Source organism: Pyxicephalus adspersus, chromosome Z (assembly GCF_032062135.1).
Source record: "Pyxicephalus adspersus chromosome Z, UCB_Pads_2.0, whole genome shotgun sequence".
Lineage (NCBI taxonomy): Eukaryota > Metazoa > Chordata > Amphibia > Anura > Pyxicephalidae > Pyxicephalus > Pyxicephalus adspersus.
In genome coordinates this window covers 63,595,232-63,616,150 of record NC_092871.1, presented here as the reverse complement: position 1 = coordinate 63,616,150, position 20,919 = coordinate 63,595,232, and the positions used below count along the sequence as shown (strand labels likewise).

Genomic DNA, 20,919 nt, shown 5'->3' with positions numbered 1-20,919 from the left:
GTCACAGGCCTCAGTCTCCCTCCATGCATCTGAGCAAGCACAGCAGCTATGGTTTTAACATTTTTTCTAGCATACAAAACAATTGTACAACGGTACATTGAAATTTGGCATTCCCAATGCAGGGCCAGAAGTCAGGGATTCTTTTAACATCAAATATGCTTTAGTCATTTCATCAGACCATTGAATGTTGTTAGGGGCACTGGGAGTGGTACTGGGATGGAGCTGTGAGTCCCAATATGAGCAGTCGGAAATCCAGCGTCTGCAAAAAATTGATCATGCCAAGAAAACTGAGCAGCTGTTTATTTGTCTGTGGGCAAGGCAGACTGGTAATGGCATGTACACAACTGGGGGGTAGCAGCCGAGATCCTGTGGTTAAAAGTATTCCCAGACAAAACTTAAATTTTTTCTGCGACACCCTCTGTCCTTCCTTTCCCAAACAACTTATTAATAAAATAGTATCCTTCTGACATGCCTCCAGCATTGGGCTACACAACAATAAATCATCAACATATTGTAGCAAAGTGGAACCATGCCGCAGCTGCCAGTTGGCAAAGACCTGCTGGAGGGCAATTGAGAAAACTGTGGGTGAGTGAACAAAACCCTGGGGCAAGCAACATCAAGTGTACTGCTGTCCCATGAAATTGAAAGCCATAAGGGTCTGAGTCTCAGGTGTCTTGCACCTCAAGATTGTTCATGAATATGTAAATAGATATGTATATGTATATTTATATTTTTTTTACACATATATGTATGTATAGGTATGTGTGCGGGGATATATGTATATAGTACACTGTAGGAGATAACCTAATATTTAGACTGTATCTAAGTAGCATGAAACAATACAGGAATACAGTGCAGGAATGTTGTGTTTAAACATGAAACCTGTTTTATCTTGATCTGGCCATAGGGCCCTCCTGGGGGGTCTCCAAGGCCAGGGCTTCACAGAAGTAACAAATAGATGATAAAACAGATCACCAGTAGGGCCTTCAAGGGGCAATAAATCCATCAAGCCTGAGTCAGCAGAAGATGAAGGCATATTTGAACAGATGGGCTGGGTTGATGGCCCATCCAGACCTTTTGGTCACAACTAAAATTAGATGACCAGCCTGGCTTTACCTGCAACTGCCCATATCAACTTAGCTAGGAGGCCTAGTAAATTCCTGAAGTTGCAGTAACCAATGGTCATCGTACAGAACACACCCACTAACCAATACAAGAGCCCCAAGGATACCTAAGGGGAATTAACTATATAAAAAAAAGGGAACTAAGAGATTTGGGCGCTCCTCTCCTGTTTGCTCTCCTCTCTTGCTTGCTTGCTCTCCTTGTCTCTAAGGGTCTCCTTAGGTAAGCTAAGTATGGAGTCCTCTTCTGAAGGAAGTACCGTATTTTTCGGACCATAAGACGCACTTTTTTCCCCCCAGAAGTGGGGGGAAAAGTCCCTGCGTCTTATGGTCCAAATGTATTGATGTTGGTTTTTAATGCACATAAAATATTTTAAGACACTATTTGTTTCAGAATCTTTTTTTTCTTCATTTCCCTTCTCTAAAAAACTGGTGCGTCTTATGGTCCAGTGCGTCTTATGGTCCGAAAAATACGGTAGGCTCCTGAGGTACCCATTAACCTCTTAGCAGGTAACCATAAGATATTCCTGATTGTAGTCCTATGGGTGTCTATAGTATTACTGCATTACTTTGCCATTTTGTAATTACTGATTTGTGTACTAAGCAGTTATTAGATTATTACAAGGTTTACTACTAATAACCTTATGTCTATGTGCTGTACATATCATTGATTGAAGTTCCTGTGTGTGGATATCAAACAACATTGCTGTGTACTTTTTTTCACCTTGTTTTCTTAATTAAACTGTTTGAGTGACTAGCTATAGTTTGTGTATGAACCTTCTTTTATTGAATATCTATCTGCATAGATAAGATAAATATTCCTAAAACAACAAGGTGATAATGGTATGGAGAAAAATGCATTGGCCAAATCAATACCACTGTATAATTGGGTCACGGGCGGTACTGCTGTAAGGATGGTTTTCTATCTCCATGTATCCTAACAAGTTCATTATGCACTTTAGCAAATTTTGTGTTTCTGGTAGAGAGGGGCTGCTGGACGCTGGAATGCAGCTGCTGCATTTTCACTGCTGCTCCTCTCCTTTCTTTCTTCAGGAACTGACAATCATTAGCCAAATAACCTCTGCAATCAAAGTTATACATTATACTCCAAAAACTCCTGCTCTGCGGTTAACAAAATCAACAGGAGTTTCCCCTGGAATATTATAAGGATTATCCTCATCACTGGGTGACATGGCTGAGGGTTTTTCTTTCTGTCTGATTTTAATGCGTTTTTTACATGTTTTTTATGTAGATCCGCGAGCTGTTCCTCCTTTGTGGAATTTCCCTTACCTTGGGTATTCCCAATAGTTGCAGTGTAAATTACAGTATAAGTATCAGACAGATGTACACAGTTATTGTTAGTTCAGTTCGTAGCTGCAGTGCTCGCTGCCGTCCTGTTCCCAGGACCGCTTACCAAAACACAGCTTAGGTCACGTTACTTCTTGCCCGAGGCAACCACAGCAGTGAGGATTGACCCAACCTCACCATGGCAACCAAATTAGTACACAAACTTATCTTATATACAATATTTCTTACACTTTTAAATTATTGACACCAAAATTCTTATACTCTATACAATAAAACAAAGGCCACCTGTGTGCACAAATTAAATAAAAGATTTTTCAAATCTTTTCTTACTTAGGACCCATCTGAGGTTCGTAAGATATCTACATGGACACAGCAGAGGTAAAAAAAAAAATTCCACTTACCTGATCCTGGTCCTTTTTTTTTTTTTATTTTTAACAGAAAAACAGAAAAAATAAATGCTAACATATGACACTAAACCAGTAAAGTGCATAATACAGAGCATAGGAGAAGCACAAACATGTTGAGTATCGGCCGACACTTATCATCACAAACAGTATCAATCATTCTAGTACGAAAGGCAGTGTCCAGTAGGTGTCAGCATTACTATGACAGTATCAAACACAGATGTGCATTGGTCAAAAAGTAGAAAACTTTGTTGGTTCCTGTTTTTTAAGAAAGAAAGGAGAGAGAGAAAAGTGAGGGGAGAGGAAAAAAAGGAGACAGAAAGGGGGAGGAGAAGAGGAGTGTAATGGGGGTGGGTAGGGGGGGGGTGTGGGAGGTAGGGGCAGTGGGCGCAAAACATTATGGCACAAATCAGGTGATCCAAGCAGCCGTCTATAATCAGCTGTACTCTTGAAATCATCCCAGTAAAACCAGGTGAGTGCCGGTCTCTGTGATGGCTGCTCCCTTGGTTTTGTTAGTTCTTCCATATATTTTATATCAATCACCCTGGCAATCCATTATTTAATTGTAGGAGGGACAGTATGTTTCCATAATGGCGGAATACATGCTTTAGCAGACTCCAGCTAATGGTGCAGAAGAGAACGCGTGCATCTTTTTTTGAGATTGCGGACACATGTAGTAATGCTAATTCAGGCCCTTTTTTCAATAGATGTCCCCGTCAATTCTTTAATAATTCTAGCAATCCCCTCCCAGAAAGGTGTCAGTGAAGGACAGGTCCAGAAAATATGTATCAGAGTGCCTGTGTGTTTCCCAAATCTCCAACACAAAGGGCTCACCTGTGGGTAGATTCTATGCAAGAGCTCCGGTGTCCTATACCATCTTGTAAGCAACTTATAATTCGTCTCTTGATAGCGGTTACTGACAGAGGCCTTGTGACCATAGTATAAAACACGCTCAGTAAAATTAATACCAAGATCCTGGTCCCATCTGGAGAGAAACATAGGCGTTGATACATCGCCAGATGTCAAAAGCATTTTATAGACATAGGATAGGACCCCTCTTAGAGGGTCCCCGGGCATACACAAATTCTCCAGAAGAGTGAGGGGTCTATGGAAAACTTGGGCAGGGGGCAGCGAGGTGAGAAAATACTGAAATTGTATCTTTCTCCAGTTGTCTAGGGGAGGGAGGGAATATTCCTGTTGAAGCTGTCCAATCAGGGGCCAGTTGGAGGGCTGCAAGAAATGTATGGCTCTAAAAATATTCTGTTCAATCCACTGCTTAAAGACCAGGTCTGTCCTACTAGTGGGGAAGTCAGGGTGGCCAAGTATAGGGGACCTCGGGGAAGGGAATGTTCCCTCACTGTGAAAATATTTAGACACTACTTTCAGCGTTGCTCCAATCAGTGGGTGGCGACGGAGGAGACTGCAGGCTTCTGGGGGAGACCATGCTACAGTGCTTAGTAAAATGGGAGACACAGAATCCTCCAATCTCACCCATCCCTTAACAGCAGCGTATCTGCACCAATCCACCAGATGGGTCAAGTGGACCGCTCTGTGGTGCAAAATCGGGTCAGGGAAAGCCATACCACCTTTGTCTTACGGGAGTCGCAGGAGAAACTTGTTAAGTCTAGGAGTGTCGGTGGACCAAATTTCAGAAATTCAGATCAAAATTTGTGTAGTATGTGTGGGGGTATATGGACAGGCAGGGCCTGCAATAAATAAAGAAGACGAGGCATAATATTCTTTTAAGAATATTGCAACGGCCAAACCATAAAAAAGCCTGCTGCCGCCAGCGTTGGAGATCACTTCAAAAAGTGTTCAGCAGGGGCAGAAAATTAAGTTCTACCACCCTGGTAATATCCGACGGGATATTAGTACCTAGATATCAGATATAATCTCTGGACTATTTAAACGGAAAAGAAGGGAAGGGGGTGGGCGGGGGGGTTGTGGGAGATGAGGGCAGTGGGCATCCCACAAAACATAGGAGCACTAATCAGGTGATCCAAGCAGCCGTCTATAAGCAGCTGTACTCTTAAAATCATCCCAGTAGAACCAGGTACGTGCCGGTCTCTGTGATGGCTGCTCCCTTGGTTTTGTCAGTTCTTCAATATATTGTATGTTGTTCACCCTGGCAATCCATTGTTTAATTGTAGGAGGGACGGTATGATTCCATAATGGCGGAATACATGCTTTAGCAGCGGTCAGCAAATGGTGCAAAAGAGAACACTTGTATTGTTTTTTTGAGATTTCGGACACATGTAGTAGTGCTAATTCAGGCCAATTTTCAATAGATATTCCCGTCAGTTCTTTAATAATTCTAGCAATCCCCTCCCAGATGGGTGTCAGTGAAGGACAGGTCCAGAAAATATGCATCAGAGTGCCTGTGTGTTTCCCACATCTCCAACTCAAAGGACTCACCTGTGGGTAGATTCTATGCAAGAGCTCCAGTGTCCTATACCATCTTGTAAGCAACTTATAATTCGTCCAGGGATGTGAAAACTTGGGCAGAGGGCAGCGAGGTAAGAAAATACTGAAATTGTAGAGAGGGAGTGATCCCGTTGAAGCTGTCCAATCGGGGTCCAATTAGGGGGCTGTGAGAAATGCATGGCTCTAAAAATATTCTGTTCAATCCACTGCTTAAAGACTCGGTCTGTCCTACTAGTGGGAAAGTCAGGGTGGCCAATTATAGGGGACATCGGAGAAGGGAATGTCTCAGTTCCCGCACTACGAAAGTATTTAGACACTACTTTCAGCGTTGCTCCAATCAATGAGTGGCGACGGAGGAAACTGCAGGCTTCTGGGGGAGACCATGCCACAGTGCTTAGTAAAATGGGAGACACAGAATCCTCCAATCTCACCCATCCCTTAACAGCAGCGTGTCTGCACCAGTCCACCAGACGGGTCAAGCGGACTGCTCTGTGGTATTAAATTGGGTCAGGGAAAGCCATCCCACTCTTTCGGGAGTTGCAGGAGAAACTTGTTCAGTCTAGGAGTGTCGGTGGACCAAAGGAATTTGAAAAATTCAGATCTAAATTTGTGTAGTATGTGAGGGGGTATATGGACAGGTAAGGTCTGCAGTAAATAGAAGATGAGGCATAATAAAGAGGCATAGTAAAAGAAGAAGACGAGGCATAATATTCATTTTAAGAATATTGCAACGGCCAAACCATGAAAAAGCCTGCTGCCGCCAGCGTTGGAGATAACTTCGAATAATGTTCAGCAGGGGCAGAAAATTAAGTTCTACCACCCTGGTAATATCCGCCAGGATATTAGTACCTAGGTATCGGATATAATCTCTAAACCATTTAAATGGAAAAGAAGGGGACAGAGTCTTTCTGAGCGCCGGGGGTAAATTCACATCTAAAACCTCCAATTTTTGTAGGTTGACTTTATAGTCTGAAAATTGGGCGTATCTGTTCAACTCCTTAAGAAGGTTCGGGATAGTAGTACAAGGTGAGGTTATATAAAAAAGATCGTTCGCATAAGCTGAAATTTTATGTTCTGTTTTGTTCACTCGTACACCCTTAATATCCGGGTTATTACTCATATGCATCAAGAGGGGTTCAAGGAGCAAAAAACAAAAGGAGACAGTGGGCAGCCCTGTCTCGTACCATTAGCAATCGAAAAGAAATGCGATAGGAGTCCATTGACTCGAATAGAGGCAGTGGGGCATTGATATAGGGGTTGGATCCAGTCAAAAAGCCGGCTTGGAATACCGATATATGTGAGGACCTGTCTCATATATTCCCAATTTACCCGATCAAAGGCCTTCTCGGCATCCGCTGAGAAAATCATGGAAGGGATTTTGTTTACAGTGACATGATGGATTAGTTTAGTGTGGGAGTGGTATTACCTCTTTCCTCATGAAGGGGTAAGAATCCACTTTGATCTGAGTGAATAAGACCTTGGAGAAAGGGCGTTAGCCTGCTCGCTAATATACTGGAGAATAACTTAACATCACAGTTAAGAAGTAATATTGGTCTATAGCTGGCAAAGGACTTGGGATCCTTCTCAGGCTTTAGTAGGACAGTGATATAGGCTCTGGCAGCATCTCCTGGAAGGGAGTAATCCGAGGAAAGGACATTAAAGGCGTCCAGAAAGGACTGCGTGAGTTGGGGAGGGAACCTCTTATAATAGGGCCGGGCGCTTTGCCGTGGCCGGGGCCGGGCGCTTTGCCGTGGGCACTTTGGCTAAAGCTGCTTGTTATTCAGCTGAGCTAATTGGGGCCTCGAGGGCGGATAGGGCTTCTTCTGGGATCTTAGAGATACCTGAGGAGGTGAGGTATTGTTGCATAGCTGCCGTCAACATAGCAGATGGGGGGCACCCGTGTTAGCCCTTAGACTATATAATTTTGTATAGAAGTCCCTGAATTAGTCCGCAATATCCTGTCAGGTGTGTAATGGGTCACCTGAGTTAGAATTTTTTTACAGGAAATAAAGGCCTGGGCCCTTTTTGCCCTCACCACCCTAGCCAGAGCCCGGTTGAAATTTTGCCTTGGAGCAGCAGTGCATGTTAATCTTCTCACGCAAAAATGTCAGCTGGGCCTCTATGTCTTGCGAGTGACCCCGCTTATGTTGTGATTCTAGAATATATAAATCATGAAACATTCGCTCTAATTGAGCCTTACATTCCATTTTAAGTCTGTGACACTTCTGGATCATTAGTACCCGGATATAAGTTCAGTTTCCAACTGGGGTCCAAAGTCCTCAGAAGTCAACAGAGACTCATTAAGACACCAGGAAGTATTCTATAAGGAAGAGGAAGCTGTCTGAATAGTGAGAGAGATAGGGGCATGGTCCGAGAAGGCTATATTACCAAACTCAGAGGCCTGGACAAGGGAAATAGCATCATGTCGTATTAGAAAAGGTCAATGCGGGAATAGGTTTTATGGACCGGCGAAAAGAAGGTAAAATTGTGGCCAGTGGGGTGTTGTATTCTCCATACGTCAATAAGTTGATGTTGATGTAGGAGATTTTAAGCTGCCGGAGCGTGGAGTAGGGGAGATGGGAGGCCCCCCTAGAAACATCTTAAACAGGATCTAATGCAAAATTAAAGTCCCTGCCCACTATCAACACACCTTCTGTAAATGCTTCCGCAATATCAAGGAACTCTTCCAGATAGGGTAGCTGGTTGGTATTAGGGAGATAAAGATTGAGTGAACATTTGGGACTGCACTTTCCCTTTGACTACTAGATATCTCCCTTCAGGGTCAGATTGCACAGCAACCAATGACCAAGGCAGGGATTTGTCGATCAGGATACTAACACCTTTTGATTTTGAATCAGGGGAGGAGCCATGATAAGCCATCTGAAAATGGCGGATTTAGGTGCTGGAATTTTATCGTGGCGAAAGTGAGTCTCCTGAAGAAATGCCACCTGGCATTTCATACGATTGAGGGCATTTAGCACCAACCGATCGCTTGGTTGGTGAATTGAGACCCTTAACATTAATTGATGAAAATTTTAGCGGCATGGGGGCGGTAAGCAAGGGCCAGACACTATGTTCGGGTGCATTGAAACAGAGTCAATGAGCCTAGGAAGAGGAGGGACTGCCCAGGGAGGAAAGGGAAAGGGGGGAGGGACTCAATTAGAAGCAGTAAAAAAAAAGGGGATGAAAAGGAGAAGGCAGAGAAAGAAAATAGAAAACAGGAGAAGAAAAGTAACACACAAAAAATGTCAAAACAAGTAATACTACAAAGTAATTAACTAGCTCCTATTCACCAGGAATGGGAGCAAACTAGTGGGAAAATATGATGCGAAAGATGAGCATATTTCTTCTCACTGCCTCTGCATCCGGTTAGTAAAAAATAAGTGTAAGATAACCATAAAAGTACAGTAAACAGACAAATATTGGGTCCCCAATGTAACCATAAACAGCATTAAAATAAGTTGGGGAGCATATGGACATGTTATGTTAAAAGACATAGGAAAAAACTGCCCATCACTTTGCATATAAAACATTTTAAATGAACAAGTCCAGGGATACAAGGGGCAGTACATGGCAACATACCGAGAAGCGGCGAAAGGTGGCGGGCCATCTAAAAACACTATGCCTGTCAAATTGTTTCAGCTATATATTATAAAAACCACAAAGCACCAATCCCTTCTTCTTAGCAGGAGCCGAAACTAACTAGTAAGTCCAGCATAATAATATATTTGCTAGTGATCAGTCCTCTAGTCATGTATAACCTGGCATTCCAGAGAGTTACACTGAAAACAACAGTAGTGTAAGCTGAACAAATCCACTCCAGAGGCACTATGGTACATAAACAGAACTCGGCTGAAACAGAAAGAAGGGGGGGGGGACCCACCCTCCCCTTCCAAAACAAACACAACACTCACGGGCATGCCTCTCAGACAGGATAGATCAATTTGTCATATATCAAATTATTACAATCAGCATCAGAGAAAGGCATCAACAGGGTAAATACAGCAGTAAATGAGATATGACTGTGCAACATTGAGTTATTAAAAAAATCAGCATATAACAATGTTTGAGGTATATAACAATGCCTTCCTCATAATTTTCTCTTTTCAGAGTGTAGTAAAGAACACGGCATTACACATCATTAGGCCTGTGTACCCGGTCAAGTTCAATGGCTGTATCCAGGTGGGCGGTCAAGAAGCATATTAAAAATAGCAATAACAGTGGCACGCAGGTCAGCCTTAGCTGTAACTGTAGGGATACCATGCAAACGGACATTATTCCTGCGGCTGCGGTTTTCCAAGTCATCAGTTCGAAGATACGGGGAAGTAAGTTGTGACAGCCTTTCTTCCACAGAATTATCCAGGGAAGTAACAGATAACTGGATTGTACATGTAGAGGTTTCCAAAGTGGTGACCCTACCAGCCACCGCAGTTACAGTGGTTTGCACTGCCTCTAAATCTGTGCGCAGCGAGCGCTTCATACGTGAAGCATGGCTTCCATGTCACTTTTAGTAGCCAGGGAGGATAAAAGTTCATGGAGCAAGGTAAGTGAGACATATGCCTGCACAGGGGAGTCAGCTGCGTCCAATGCAGGAATATCTGACCCTCGGGACTCCTCTGAAAAAAAAAAAAAGGGCTCCTGGGGGTAACTAATAGTGAGGCTGTGGGGTTGTTAGATCCTGTGCCCCGGGCTCCTGTGCTAGTGCCTGGAAGTGAGCAGCGTGAGGATGCCATCTTGGACGCCTTGTGGTCAGAGGAAAGGGAGGCTTGGGAGGAGAAAAACCGGGTAAGATCCGCTTTCTTACCCGCTCTCCTGGAACCAGGAGTCTTCTTACCGCGCGGCATGCGGTTTGTGAAGGGGAAGTACCCGATACAAGGCTGCCAGAACTGAAGATGCAGAGGCGGCTGCAGGAGCTCTCTCAGCAAGCTGCCTCACCGCCATAGCATAGGCACCAACCCCCCCACTGCCCCGATCGTGATCCTTTTAAGGTAGGTAGATATCCCACTTCTGATGCCAAATTGTTAAGGCAATCTCCTACTGATCCCCAATCAGCTGTCCCTCTCTCTTTCTGATGGCTTCTGTTTACAGCGACGCTGGGAGAGCACGTAACACATGCAACTCAAGCATGTAGTTAGATCACTCTCAAAACTTTATTATTAGTACACAGTCTATATACCAGTTCAAAGGCATGATCAGTACATGATTGCATGACTATAGACAACTAGCAGACGTGACAAATGTCCTTGTGGTTCTTTGAGAACAGGATATTCTTGTCAGGAGAACAGATAAATGACAGAAGGGAGGAAGGGGAGAGTTTCAAGGCAATGGGGGGGGAAGCAGACATTAGTTTACTGATAAGAAGAGTACAACTAGTTTTAACATAGTTCAATCATCTACAAAACATAACAAAAGCACAAAAAAAATTACCTTTAAGATTAAATTCTACTTCTTACAGGGATAGGGTGCTATGTGAATTCTCTGTGCTCCATGGAAGTGATGTTTTTGCAATGTAATGAGTGGTATAATGGAGTGCAATGTGGCTGCTCTGTTCTCTATGAATATGATGGGGAAAGCAGAATGTAAGGATGTATAAAATGTGACTTCTCTGTGCTACATGAGAGGGAATGCTGTCAGGGGTGTAGTGGGGTGGGAACGCCTTGCCCTCACTTTTTTTGAGAATGGGCACACGTGCCCACTCTTATTTTGCAAAGAATTCTTTGGTGGTCCGCGGCTTTGGATGGTAATAATTCAATTAAGGGCACTTAAAGAGAAAATATGTATGCCTCCCTCAAAACAACCCTATGGTAGGTCAAAAAGGGTTTCTTGCAAGATAGAGATGCCAAAAAAAAGATCACAAATGAGATAGCCACAAGGAATGCCAGCTTGTGGATCAAGTTGGTGAATAGGAATTTCTCCAATAGGCTCAAAGAAAGGTCTTAAAGTGAGCATGAAACAGGATGCCATTAAGCATGAGGATCCTCCAAAACATGGGAAGAAACATTTTGCCTAAGCTCGGAGTCAGGTCCAAAAGACGTCAAGCCATCAGCATTCTGGTTCTTGAGGTCCAGCAAATTGGCCTGTCAAGATACAAAGGTGACTTTTCCCATATTGACAAGATAACTGCTGATTCCAGGAGTGAAACTGAGCAAATGTTACAAGTTTGAAGGGAGATGCTATCAGACATTTGCTATCATGCAAACAGAGATCAGCTCTGCACACAAAAACTGGGGATTAAAGAGTTTGAGGTGTTTCCTGAGGAAGAAGGACATTATGCAAATATATACCTGAGGAAGCCACTTAGGCGAAACGTGTTGGGCCAAAGAGACCCTAAGACCTCAGTACAAAGATTTATAATTATGTATAATCTGGCTGATACACGTATGCCCAGATCTATTCACTATATATAGGAATGCTTGTCTAGTACAAGAAGGTACCTCCCTCAATATTGCATAGTTTCAATGCAGACGGTCCATAAATGACACTGATTTTGTTTGTGGTATACTTAACTCTCGTCTTTAATCTATACTGTTGTGATTTAAATTTGTTTTAAATATAAGCACCCAAAAAAAACCTTTTTCTTGTTTTTGTTTATGTATATCCTAGGGGTTGGCTCAATCCATGCTCACCTTATTTGAACCATACAATGATTTTTCACCTTTTTGTATAAGCAATGGTATTGACTTCTTCAGGTTTGGGTTTTAGCTGAATTTGTGCATTGACTGACATGTTGTGCTGCATGTCCCTTGAAGTCTTTTTTTTGCAGGTGGACATTGTCCAGATAGCCCAGTATTTGAAGACCCCTGTAAAGGTAGAGAGGTAAACAGAGGTTAACAGGTGCACAATAGGAGGGTCACAAGATGACAATGAAGGGGCCCCACTGTGAGCAACAGATCGCTTTGGTGTGATGAAAAGATGGGTACAGATCTTTGATATCAACTGTGGCCCTTATGATGAAGCAGTGAAAAAAGCAAAAATCAGTATGGGTTGCATTTAGGATTAGTAAGTTTGTATAAAGAAATGTGGAACTTTGAGGTCCAGAATAAAGATATTGATACATTCTACAGCAGGGACCCAATGAAAGTCTGAAAGGTGTTTGGGGGACACATGAACAATTAAAAGCTGAAAAATGACAGTAGGTAGGGAACGTTGAGTTTGTAACCCAGAAAAACCACCTTTTGCATTAAAGCATTTGTGAAGCAAGATTTTCAGGTGCAAAATTTTTGAGGTAGGTGCCCCCAAGGTATTCAGTATAATAAGACCCAAGCACATTGGTGTTTTTGGGTAAAGGGGAATTCATTTATTAGTTTTCCTGGGTAAATGGCACCCTACTCATTAGTGATCAGATGTTTTTGTGGAAATGCTAATTCCTCTCCCTCTTCACCAGAATTATGAGGGTACCATCATCTTTGGCCCACAGACCCAGGATCCAACCAGGGTGCCTCCATTCATCAAACGTTCCCTGGCAGTTATCTGACTACTGAGGTTTTGGAGGCCCATTACAGGCATCTTCCTTAGAGCCTCCTGTGAACCCACATGGGCTTCATAACCAAAATGTCTACCACTGGTCTGTATGACAAAAAAAGTTTTTGTGTGGATGGCCCACAACCACCTCCAGAAATTCTCAGAAATACTCCCCTTACCCTTTTTCTATTTATATTTTTCTATTCATATCCATTTCCTTATGCTCTGTGTATGTATGTATAAACTTTATACTATAGTACCAGCCATAATACACAACATTGATACTTTGTTACCTTAGTGGAACACATCATTTCACCCTCTATGTCTTGTTTAGAATACTTCCAGTATAAGTAACAATACTATGTACATATATTTTTGCTTTTTTTCCTTTATCTTTGTAAAACCCAATAAATGTTCATTACTATATACATAAGGCCCAATCTCCATGATAACTGGTCATGATTCATTTTGTTGCAAGAATCAGCTACTTTGGAGAATACAGAGAAATGTAAAACTATGTTACGATTATGGTCAATTTATGCAAATGTAGTGGAATGTGTCAAATGTCATATTGTTCCTGGCACTACTGTTGTATCTGGGACTGGCAATGCATCCTTGACAATTGTTCTGAATGAATGTGCTAGCAAGCTAGTAAACCACATCTATATAAAATCTAAATGGACTTGTAAGTTTACCTGGCCAATTTAGTTTACTAGTAAATAGATTTTACTAGTTAATAATAGTAGTAGTTGACTAGAAAATAGAAGAATAGTAATAGACTAAATTTACTAGTCTATTTAGGTTTGATATTTATTGATCTTGTTTATTAAGAGTCTGGATAATAAAGGGTTATTTGTTGTATATATACACGTACAAAGCTGTACCCCAATAACACTCTAACAGGCAAAATGCGTAAAACAGAGCCTTAGCGATGTTACAGTGTCTCCCACCTATTCTTATGTGAGAATGGAGGACAAAGGACCTGTAGAAGATTCCAGGGTTTTTTGTCTACTATGTGGATTCTGATCCTTTGGCTCAGAAGATAAAAGCTGTAACAATATTCTGGCATGGATTCCTGTATACCTCTTCATTGTTCCCTAATGTGTATATCTGTTTATATATATCACGGTCCAACATTTTTGGTGAAAGGGAAACCCTTCCTTTGGTGGCAGGGGAGCACATTATTCTGTTTTTGCCTTCATTGTAGGCTGATTTAATTCTTGCAAACAGTTTTCTTCAGTTTCTATTGGACTATATACATGGACATTTGTTAGTAATTATAACTGGTCACCAATCGTTTAAAGCTTCACTGTTGTAGTGGGACATTAAAGTTCGAATGAAATTGTATATGTTCAGTATTCTCCTGATAAAGAATGATTATATATTGAGTATATTTTATCCATTTCTTAGCCATTACATTTTGCCATATTCCAGTACAATACACACATAAAAAGGCAAATGAATACCAAATTTATTGGGGGCAAACAAAATGTACACTAATCAACAGCCTTGTAGGAGTCATTGTACCCTCCTGGCATACCAATACAATACCAAAGACCAAGCATAAAACATATTTAAAACGTGGGCAGCACAGTGGCTTAGTGGTTAGCACTTTGGCTTTTGCAGCGCTGGGTCCTAGGTCTGATTCTCGGACAAGGTGCGGCATGGAGTTTGCAGGTTCTCCCCGTGCTTGCGTGTTTCCTCCGGGTGCTCCAGTTTCCTCCCTCATTACAAAAACATGCAGTTAGGTTATTTGGCTTTCCTTGAAATTGCTCTTAAACTGTGTTAATGACATATGACTATGGCAGGCACACTAGATTGTGAGCTCCTTTGGGAGACAGCTAGGGACATGACTATGGACTTTGTACAGCACTGCGTTATATGTCAGCGCTTTATATATACTATGTAATAATAATTACATAATGAATTGCAGGTAAAAAATTGTCATATGATCTTCTTGGATTGAACATGTAACATTGGAATTTCAAGTAACAAAAAAGAGTGGTCCCACAGTTCATAGTTAATATCAGTTAAATGAGGAAGCAAATATCACACAGGTCAACATCATCAGATATAATTTGTGGGCTTTCTAATCCTGATTTCAAATCTGTGTTCAGTTTTTTGCTAGCATGTCTAGTTTTTGTGATGCAGATAATTATATATAGTGTGAAATAAGTTATAAACAGCCCTAACATATTACAACATTTAAAGACAGTTTTCTTTTCTTAAGGTTAGAGACCGCACTAACTGCAATTAAGTACATTTGTCATCATGCCTAGAAATGTCCTTAATGATCCAGACAGTTTCTGTTATGTGTGTGGTTCAGTCACGACAAAAGCACAATGTTGCCAAATTACCACAGAACTTAAAAAGATATACAAATTATATTTCGGCTGTCTACTTGGTGGCCAGGATAAATCTTGTCATCTGTACCAGTTGTTCCAACGGTCTGCGAGACTGGCTAAATTGGCGTAAAGCAGCAATGCCATTTGCAATCCAGATGGAGTGGAGAATACTGCGAGACCATCTAATTGACTGCTATTTTTGCCACATCAACAAAAGTGCATTCTCAGGTAAAACTAAGCACGAAATTGTATATCCCAGCCTCGATTCTGCAAATAGGCCTCTTCCCCATGATGATTCATTGCCAGTTCCCGTACCACCACATGATGGACTTGCTTCCATAGAAGGTGATGAGGAATGCACTGGAGTTGCAGCAAGTCACAACCACGAATGATCTGATCTTGACTACTTGACCGATGAAGATTCAGAACCAAAGACCTTTACACAAGCAGAGCTGAATGATCTTGTTTGTGATCTAAATCTCTCCAAAGACAAAGCAGAACTTCTTGCTTCAAGGCTTAAACAGAAGCACTTGCTTGCAAAGGGTGTAACTGTAACTCAAACAAAACAAAATCATAACTTGGCAACATTCTTCACTAGTGATGGCTCACTGTGCTACTGTCATGATATAAATGCACTCTTTACCAGTTTGTCACAAGAACATGTTCCATCTGTATGGTGTATCTTCATTGATTCCTCTAAAAGAAGCTTGAAAGCAGTCTTACTGCATGATGGTAATTCCAAACCAAGCTTACTGATTACCCATTCCGTTAACCTAAAGCAGTCCTATGACAACATGAAGTTACTACTTGAAGCAATCCAGTATAAAACACACACCAGTGGAACATGTGTAGGTATCTAAAGGTCATTGGCTTGCTGATAGGAATGCAAGAAGGATTCACAAAATATTGCCATTTCCTATGCCTGTGGGACAGCCGATCTACAGGAGACCATTATTATTATTATCAAGTGTGATTGGCTACCAAGAGATACCTATAGACCCGCAACAAGCAGTGTCAAGTTCCTCCCTCTGGTTGATCCGCATAAAATATTTCTACCACCTCTCTAGTTAAGCTTGATTAAGAACCTTGTAATGGTCATGGGAAAATCAAACCCCATGGGTTTTCAGTTCCTTGTTGAGGAGTTTCCAAACATAAGCACTGCAAAAATGAAGAAAGGGATATTTATAGGGCCACAGATCAAGTCTGTTTTGCAGGATGATGTTTTCAAACAATCTCTCTCAGCAGCTGAGCTAGAAGCTTGGGATGCAAAGGGATATTTATAGGGCCACAGATCAAGTCTGTTTTGCAGGATGATGTTTTCAAACAATCTCTCTCAGCAGCTGAGCTAGAAGCTTGGGATGCATTCAAGTGGCTGTGTGAAAATTTCCTGGTCAACCATAAATCTACTGCATACAAGGAAGGAGTTCAGAATCTGCTTGAAACTGGGTTGTTGTATGTCATTAAAAATATATTTCTTGCACTCACATCTAGAATTTTTCCAGGAAAATCTTGGTATGGTGAGTGACGAACAAGGAGAACATTTTCAACAGGAAATTCAGTTAATGGAGCACCGCTACCAAGGTTTTTGGAATGAAAGTTTGATTGCTGACTACTGCTGGATGTTGTACCATGACAATCCGGACAAAGGGTACACAAGAAAATCATACTCTAAGCATTTCTGAAGAAACAATGGTACCTGACTGACACCGTTCAGTAGATTCATAACACAGTGTGCCCTATTTTACTTCACACTGAAGATGTATTACCATTCACTTCAATGGTGCTTACATTTTAGTACAAAATACATGCACGTACAATGTTAACTATAATAGTACTCATATCTCAGTAACTGTGTTAGGGATAAAATGAAAACAGATCTGAAATCTGCTCGAAAAACAGATTTAGAGAAGTTTTCTGTGGTTTTCGATAATTATCAAAACTAATTTTTTTTGTTGACTGTTCAGAGATAAACCACACATGATATTTTGGTGTGACAGCTGCTTTTGTTTTTTTTATTGGTTGCTGGGCTAGTCCCAAACAAGTGAATTTGATTGGTTTTTTCACCACCCATATTATGTCTAGAAAATTCATCATAAGCATTCCAAAAGTATTAGGTTGAGGGGGTATTCCAGGAAAAGTCAAAAATTTAGGTAATGAGGGGGTTACTTAATTTTACAGCTTATCATTTTGTTGAGAATCATTTATTGAAATCTATTCTAACAGCATACCAAACATATTGACATGCTGCAATACCAGCTTTTTACTCCAGGGGATGTTACAAGTAGAATATGTAACTTCTGTCCTCAGTCCGATTAGTACCCTGTTTCCCCTATAATAAGGCACTGTCTTATATTTTTTGAAATGCCAAAATATGCCCTAGGTCTTATTTTCAGGGGGATGTCTCTTTTTTCCATGATGAAGACTACAGTACACATTTATTGTTGAAAATCACTCATGTGCCATTGATTGTCCCCTTCTGATCACTCTGTGCCATTCATTGTCCCCTTCTGATCACTCATGTGCCATTGATTGGTCCCTTCTGATCACTCATGTGCCATTGATTGTCCCCTTGTGATCATTATTTGATGGGGATGCCTTATCATCAGGACAACACACTATGATCTTGTCAATTTTTTTTTTAAAGGCCAAAATTTCTGTCCAACAGAACCCTAAAGCCCTTTTCTGTTCAAGTTTTCTCTGCCACTAAGTCTCTGTCCTTGGTAATAAACCCTTCACCTGGAGTGTAAGTGCCATATATATTCTAACTAACACTAACTATTGAAAGCATCTCATTGTTCAATAGGAGTGCTGCCTTGATTAGTGGCAGAGGATAGGCTGAGCTTATCTCCAGGGTCAAAAAAGTTCAGCTTGAACAGCAGGGATCACATCATGCCACCAGACTAAAGTAACCCATGAGATGGTCTTTATTTAGAAAAATGCTTTAGAACAATGGTCCCCAACCCCAGGGCCACGGCTGGTGAGTTGGGGGCCGCAAACTAAAGGAGGCAAAAATGCTGGAGACCTATAGGAAAATTGGGCTTTAGTGTTAACTCCTGGAGAATGGGCGTGTTCTTTAGACCTGGCAATTAGCTGTGCTGCTCCCCGCCCACCTTGTACTGTGAAATAATCCCATCCCTCATCAATGCTGTTGCCATTACCCCAATGTGTAAACCTTCATATCTCCTACACGGATTGTCATACAAACATGAAATTTGAGAGCTGATACTAAACTTTCAGCCCCCTGAACACCACAAGTTGCCAGATACAGGGTCTCAAACATAAAATCCTAATAAAAATCGGGGATCTTTTCTCATTATAGTGGACTTATAAAGAAAAATGACACCTTTACTTTCAAAGATCTTGCAACTTGCAAAGATGTGACGTATGCTGCTGTATCTGTCAAAAAAAAGGTGCCGATCTTACTGCGCATGTGTGAGGTTGCCATCTTTCTTTTTTCAATGACAGAAAAGTCCCTCCTGCGCCTGCCTGTTAAAGGCATTTAATAAAAATAAAAAACAAAGGGTTATCTACTCTTCTTTATAAAGGAAAAATTGTATGATAGGTCCACTTTAAGGATGGCAATTTCAAGACCAGGGCCTATTGAAGACAAAGCTTCCTACTGAATAGTGGGAGGTAGACACAAAGCTGAAAGCTGGAGCAAGGCCCATGTGAAGTGGGCATTTAGATTAGGTAGATCACTCATAGACAGAAACCTGGAAGAGAGCCCTAAATGTGGTAGCTTGCCAGTTCTTAGATGTGCTTCCTTTATTCTTACTGGCTGACCCTGCCAGCAACACCTGTCTTGTACTAGCATGACAATACTGATTGTATTGCATCCATGGGAAATTTGAACTGTTACTGTAGAACAGGTCTACAGACAACCTCTTTCTCTCAAGCATACTATAGGGGGATGAGCTGTAGTCCACAAAGCTACTTGGTATTAATGCTATCAGTCAGCACAGGCAAAAGGAACAGAAGGTTATCAGCTCACTAGATTTCCAGCAGGAGCAACAGGTACAAACAATACACTTTTAATGATTAGACCAAAAGGGAGCAAAAAATATAAATATATTGATCTGGTACACATACACTTTAAGTAGGACAGCCATGGTTTGTGGATAAAATGTCCTCAACTGCCAATTACAATCCAAATGAATATGCGGTAGCACTGTGTTCTCATTACATACAACTGCAATCATAAGTTCAGTGTAATGCTGTTTGGAACTTTACTCCCACCCTTTTCTAAGAATATTGCTTGGAGATAAGCACATGAAATACTGAAAATAGGCAACCTGAGGCATACAAAATTACACCAGCATTTTTTCCCATCATGCACTCGGGTTTCCAGACTAAACACCAGCAAGGGTTAGGGATTCCCCCGTAGGTGATGGGCCCATGTGTGGAGGACATCCGTTTGGCAAATTCGAGGAATTCTTTCAGAGCCCATGGGTGGATGTCCATTTGGGCTATTTAGGGAAGTCTCCATGTATAGACATCCATGTGGGCAATTCAGGAACCTACCCAGGGCCAGTGGGTATCGGAGTCACTGTAGCTTGATCTCAGGTGTACATTGTTTGCAAGTTTCATGGATATATTATATATTACAGAATTTTTATGCAGCAACAGCATATGCAAAATATAGTGCTTCATATAAGCAGCACTGCTAGGGCAGGAAGACCCAAAATGAAAACACTCCAGAGTCCAAGAAATATTTTTTCTGCCATTGGTGGCATTTTATACCAATAGTGCCCTTCTTCTCCGTCTGTTTCCTCCGAGATTTCCTCCAACACTGCAAAGGTTTTTTTATTGGAAAATAACCTGAACTGTATTGTGTTCATAGATTGGCATATTGTTTAATAGCTGCACTGACAGGTCAAATTGAGGGGCAATTTATGGTTTTAGGTCCAAGCTATGTTGCCTAAACAGTAACTCGTCATGCTAATAAATTTATCTGTGCAGATAATTTGTAAGAATAGTGATCAATCTCTCGCTGAAGGGACAAATGCCATATTACAATGTAAACTGAACAGCTGTATACTGCACAATACATTATTTGTAAGGTATTAACAAGAGCTACATGTAACAGTGTAGATTACACCATTATTAAAAATTTGCTCCATCAGAAAGCAATAAAGCCAGACTCTGAGCTATGGAAACAGAAGCTAGATCACAGTTGCTGGATTATTAGAGAGTGTTTACAGCAACAGTAGGAATGGACAGATGGTCCTGTTGGTCCTATGGAGAAGGGAAGATGAGTGGGAGGTGTCCCGCTGCATCCTTCTCTGTAAGAAATAGCATCAGTCTTAGCTGTCAGTTGTTCAGTGATGTCAGGGAACCGGGTGACAAAAACCAAAGGTCGGTACACAGCTAAAGGCTGAGCTACTAAAAATGCTTATGTAGCACATGCATTTGTAAAGGCATGTGATTTGCTGCAATTGCCCATATTGTTTCTTTTCGGCACAAGTTATGCAAGGACCACACTTTAGAAAGAAGGGTCACCCTATGCCTATAAAACAGTTGGCAGCTCATTGTGGAGCTACATTTTGGCCTTTTCTGAACTGGCCATGTTATGTTTTTATCTGTCCAGATACATAAAATAGTCAATAAAGGAATGGTACTAGAAGGATACTATGAGACCTATATTCTCTAAACTTCTTTCCTCAAAGAAATCAAGGTGACAGATTCTAGGAAGATATAGTAAATGTATCACCAGGTAAACGATACCATACCAAGTATGGCCACAAGCACAGTAGTTCCTGGCCATCATCTTGGGAAGTCTTATGTCAGGTACATTCTACGTTTTCGGATTCTGCACTGAAATAAAAGGCTAAAAAAAGACTCAGATAAACAAACGGA

The 20,919-nt window shown here is 41.4% G+C and overlaps 1 protein-coding gene across 2 annotated transcripts in view; it reads right to left on the bottom strand.

Moving 5' to 3' along the window:
• Window positions 1-12,466, bottom strand: part of SPOUT1 (SPOUT domain containing methyltransferase 1) — a 61,233-nt gene extending 48,767 nt beyond the window's left edge. For both annotated transcript variants that reach the window (XM_072431233.1, XM_072431236.1), the window contains exon 1: window positions 11,884-12,466. The gene's annotated coding sequence lies outside the window, so the exon portion shown is untranslated. The remainder of the gene's footprint in view (window positions 1-11,883) is intronic.
• Between the last annotated feature and the right edge of the window lie 8,453 nt (window positions 12,467-20,919).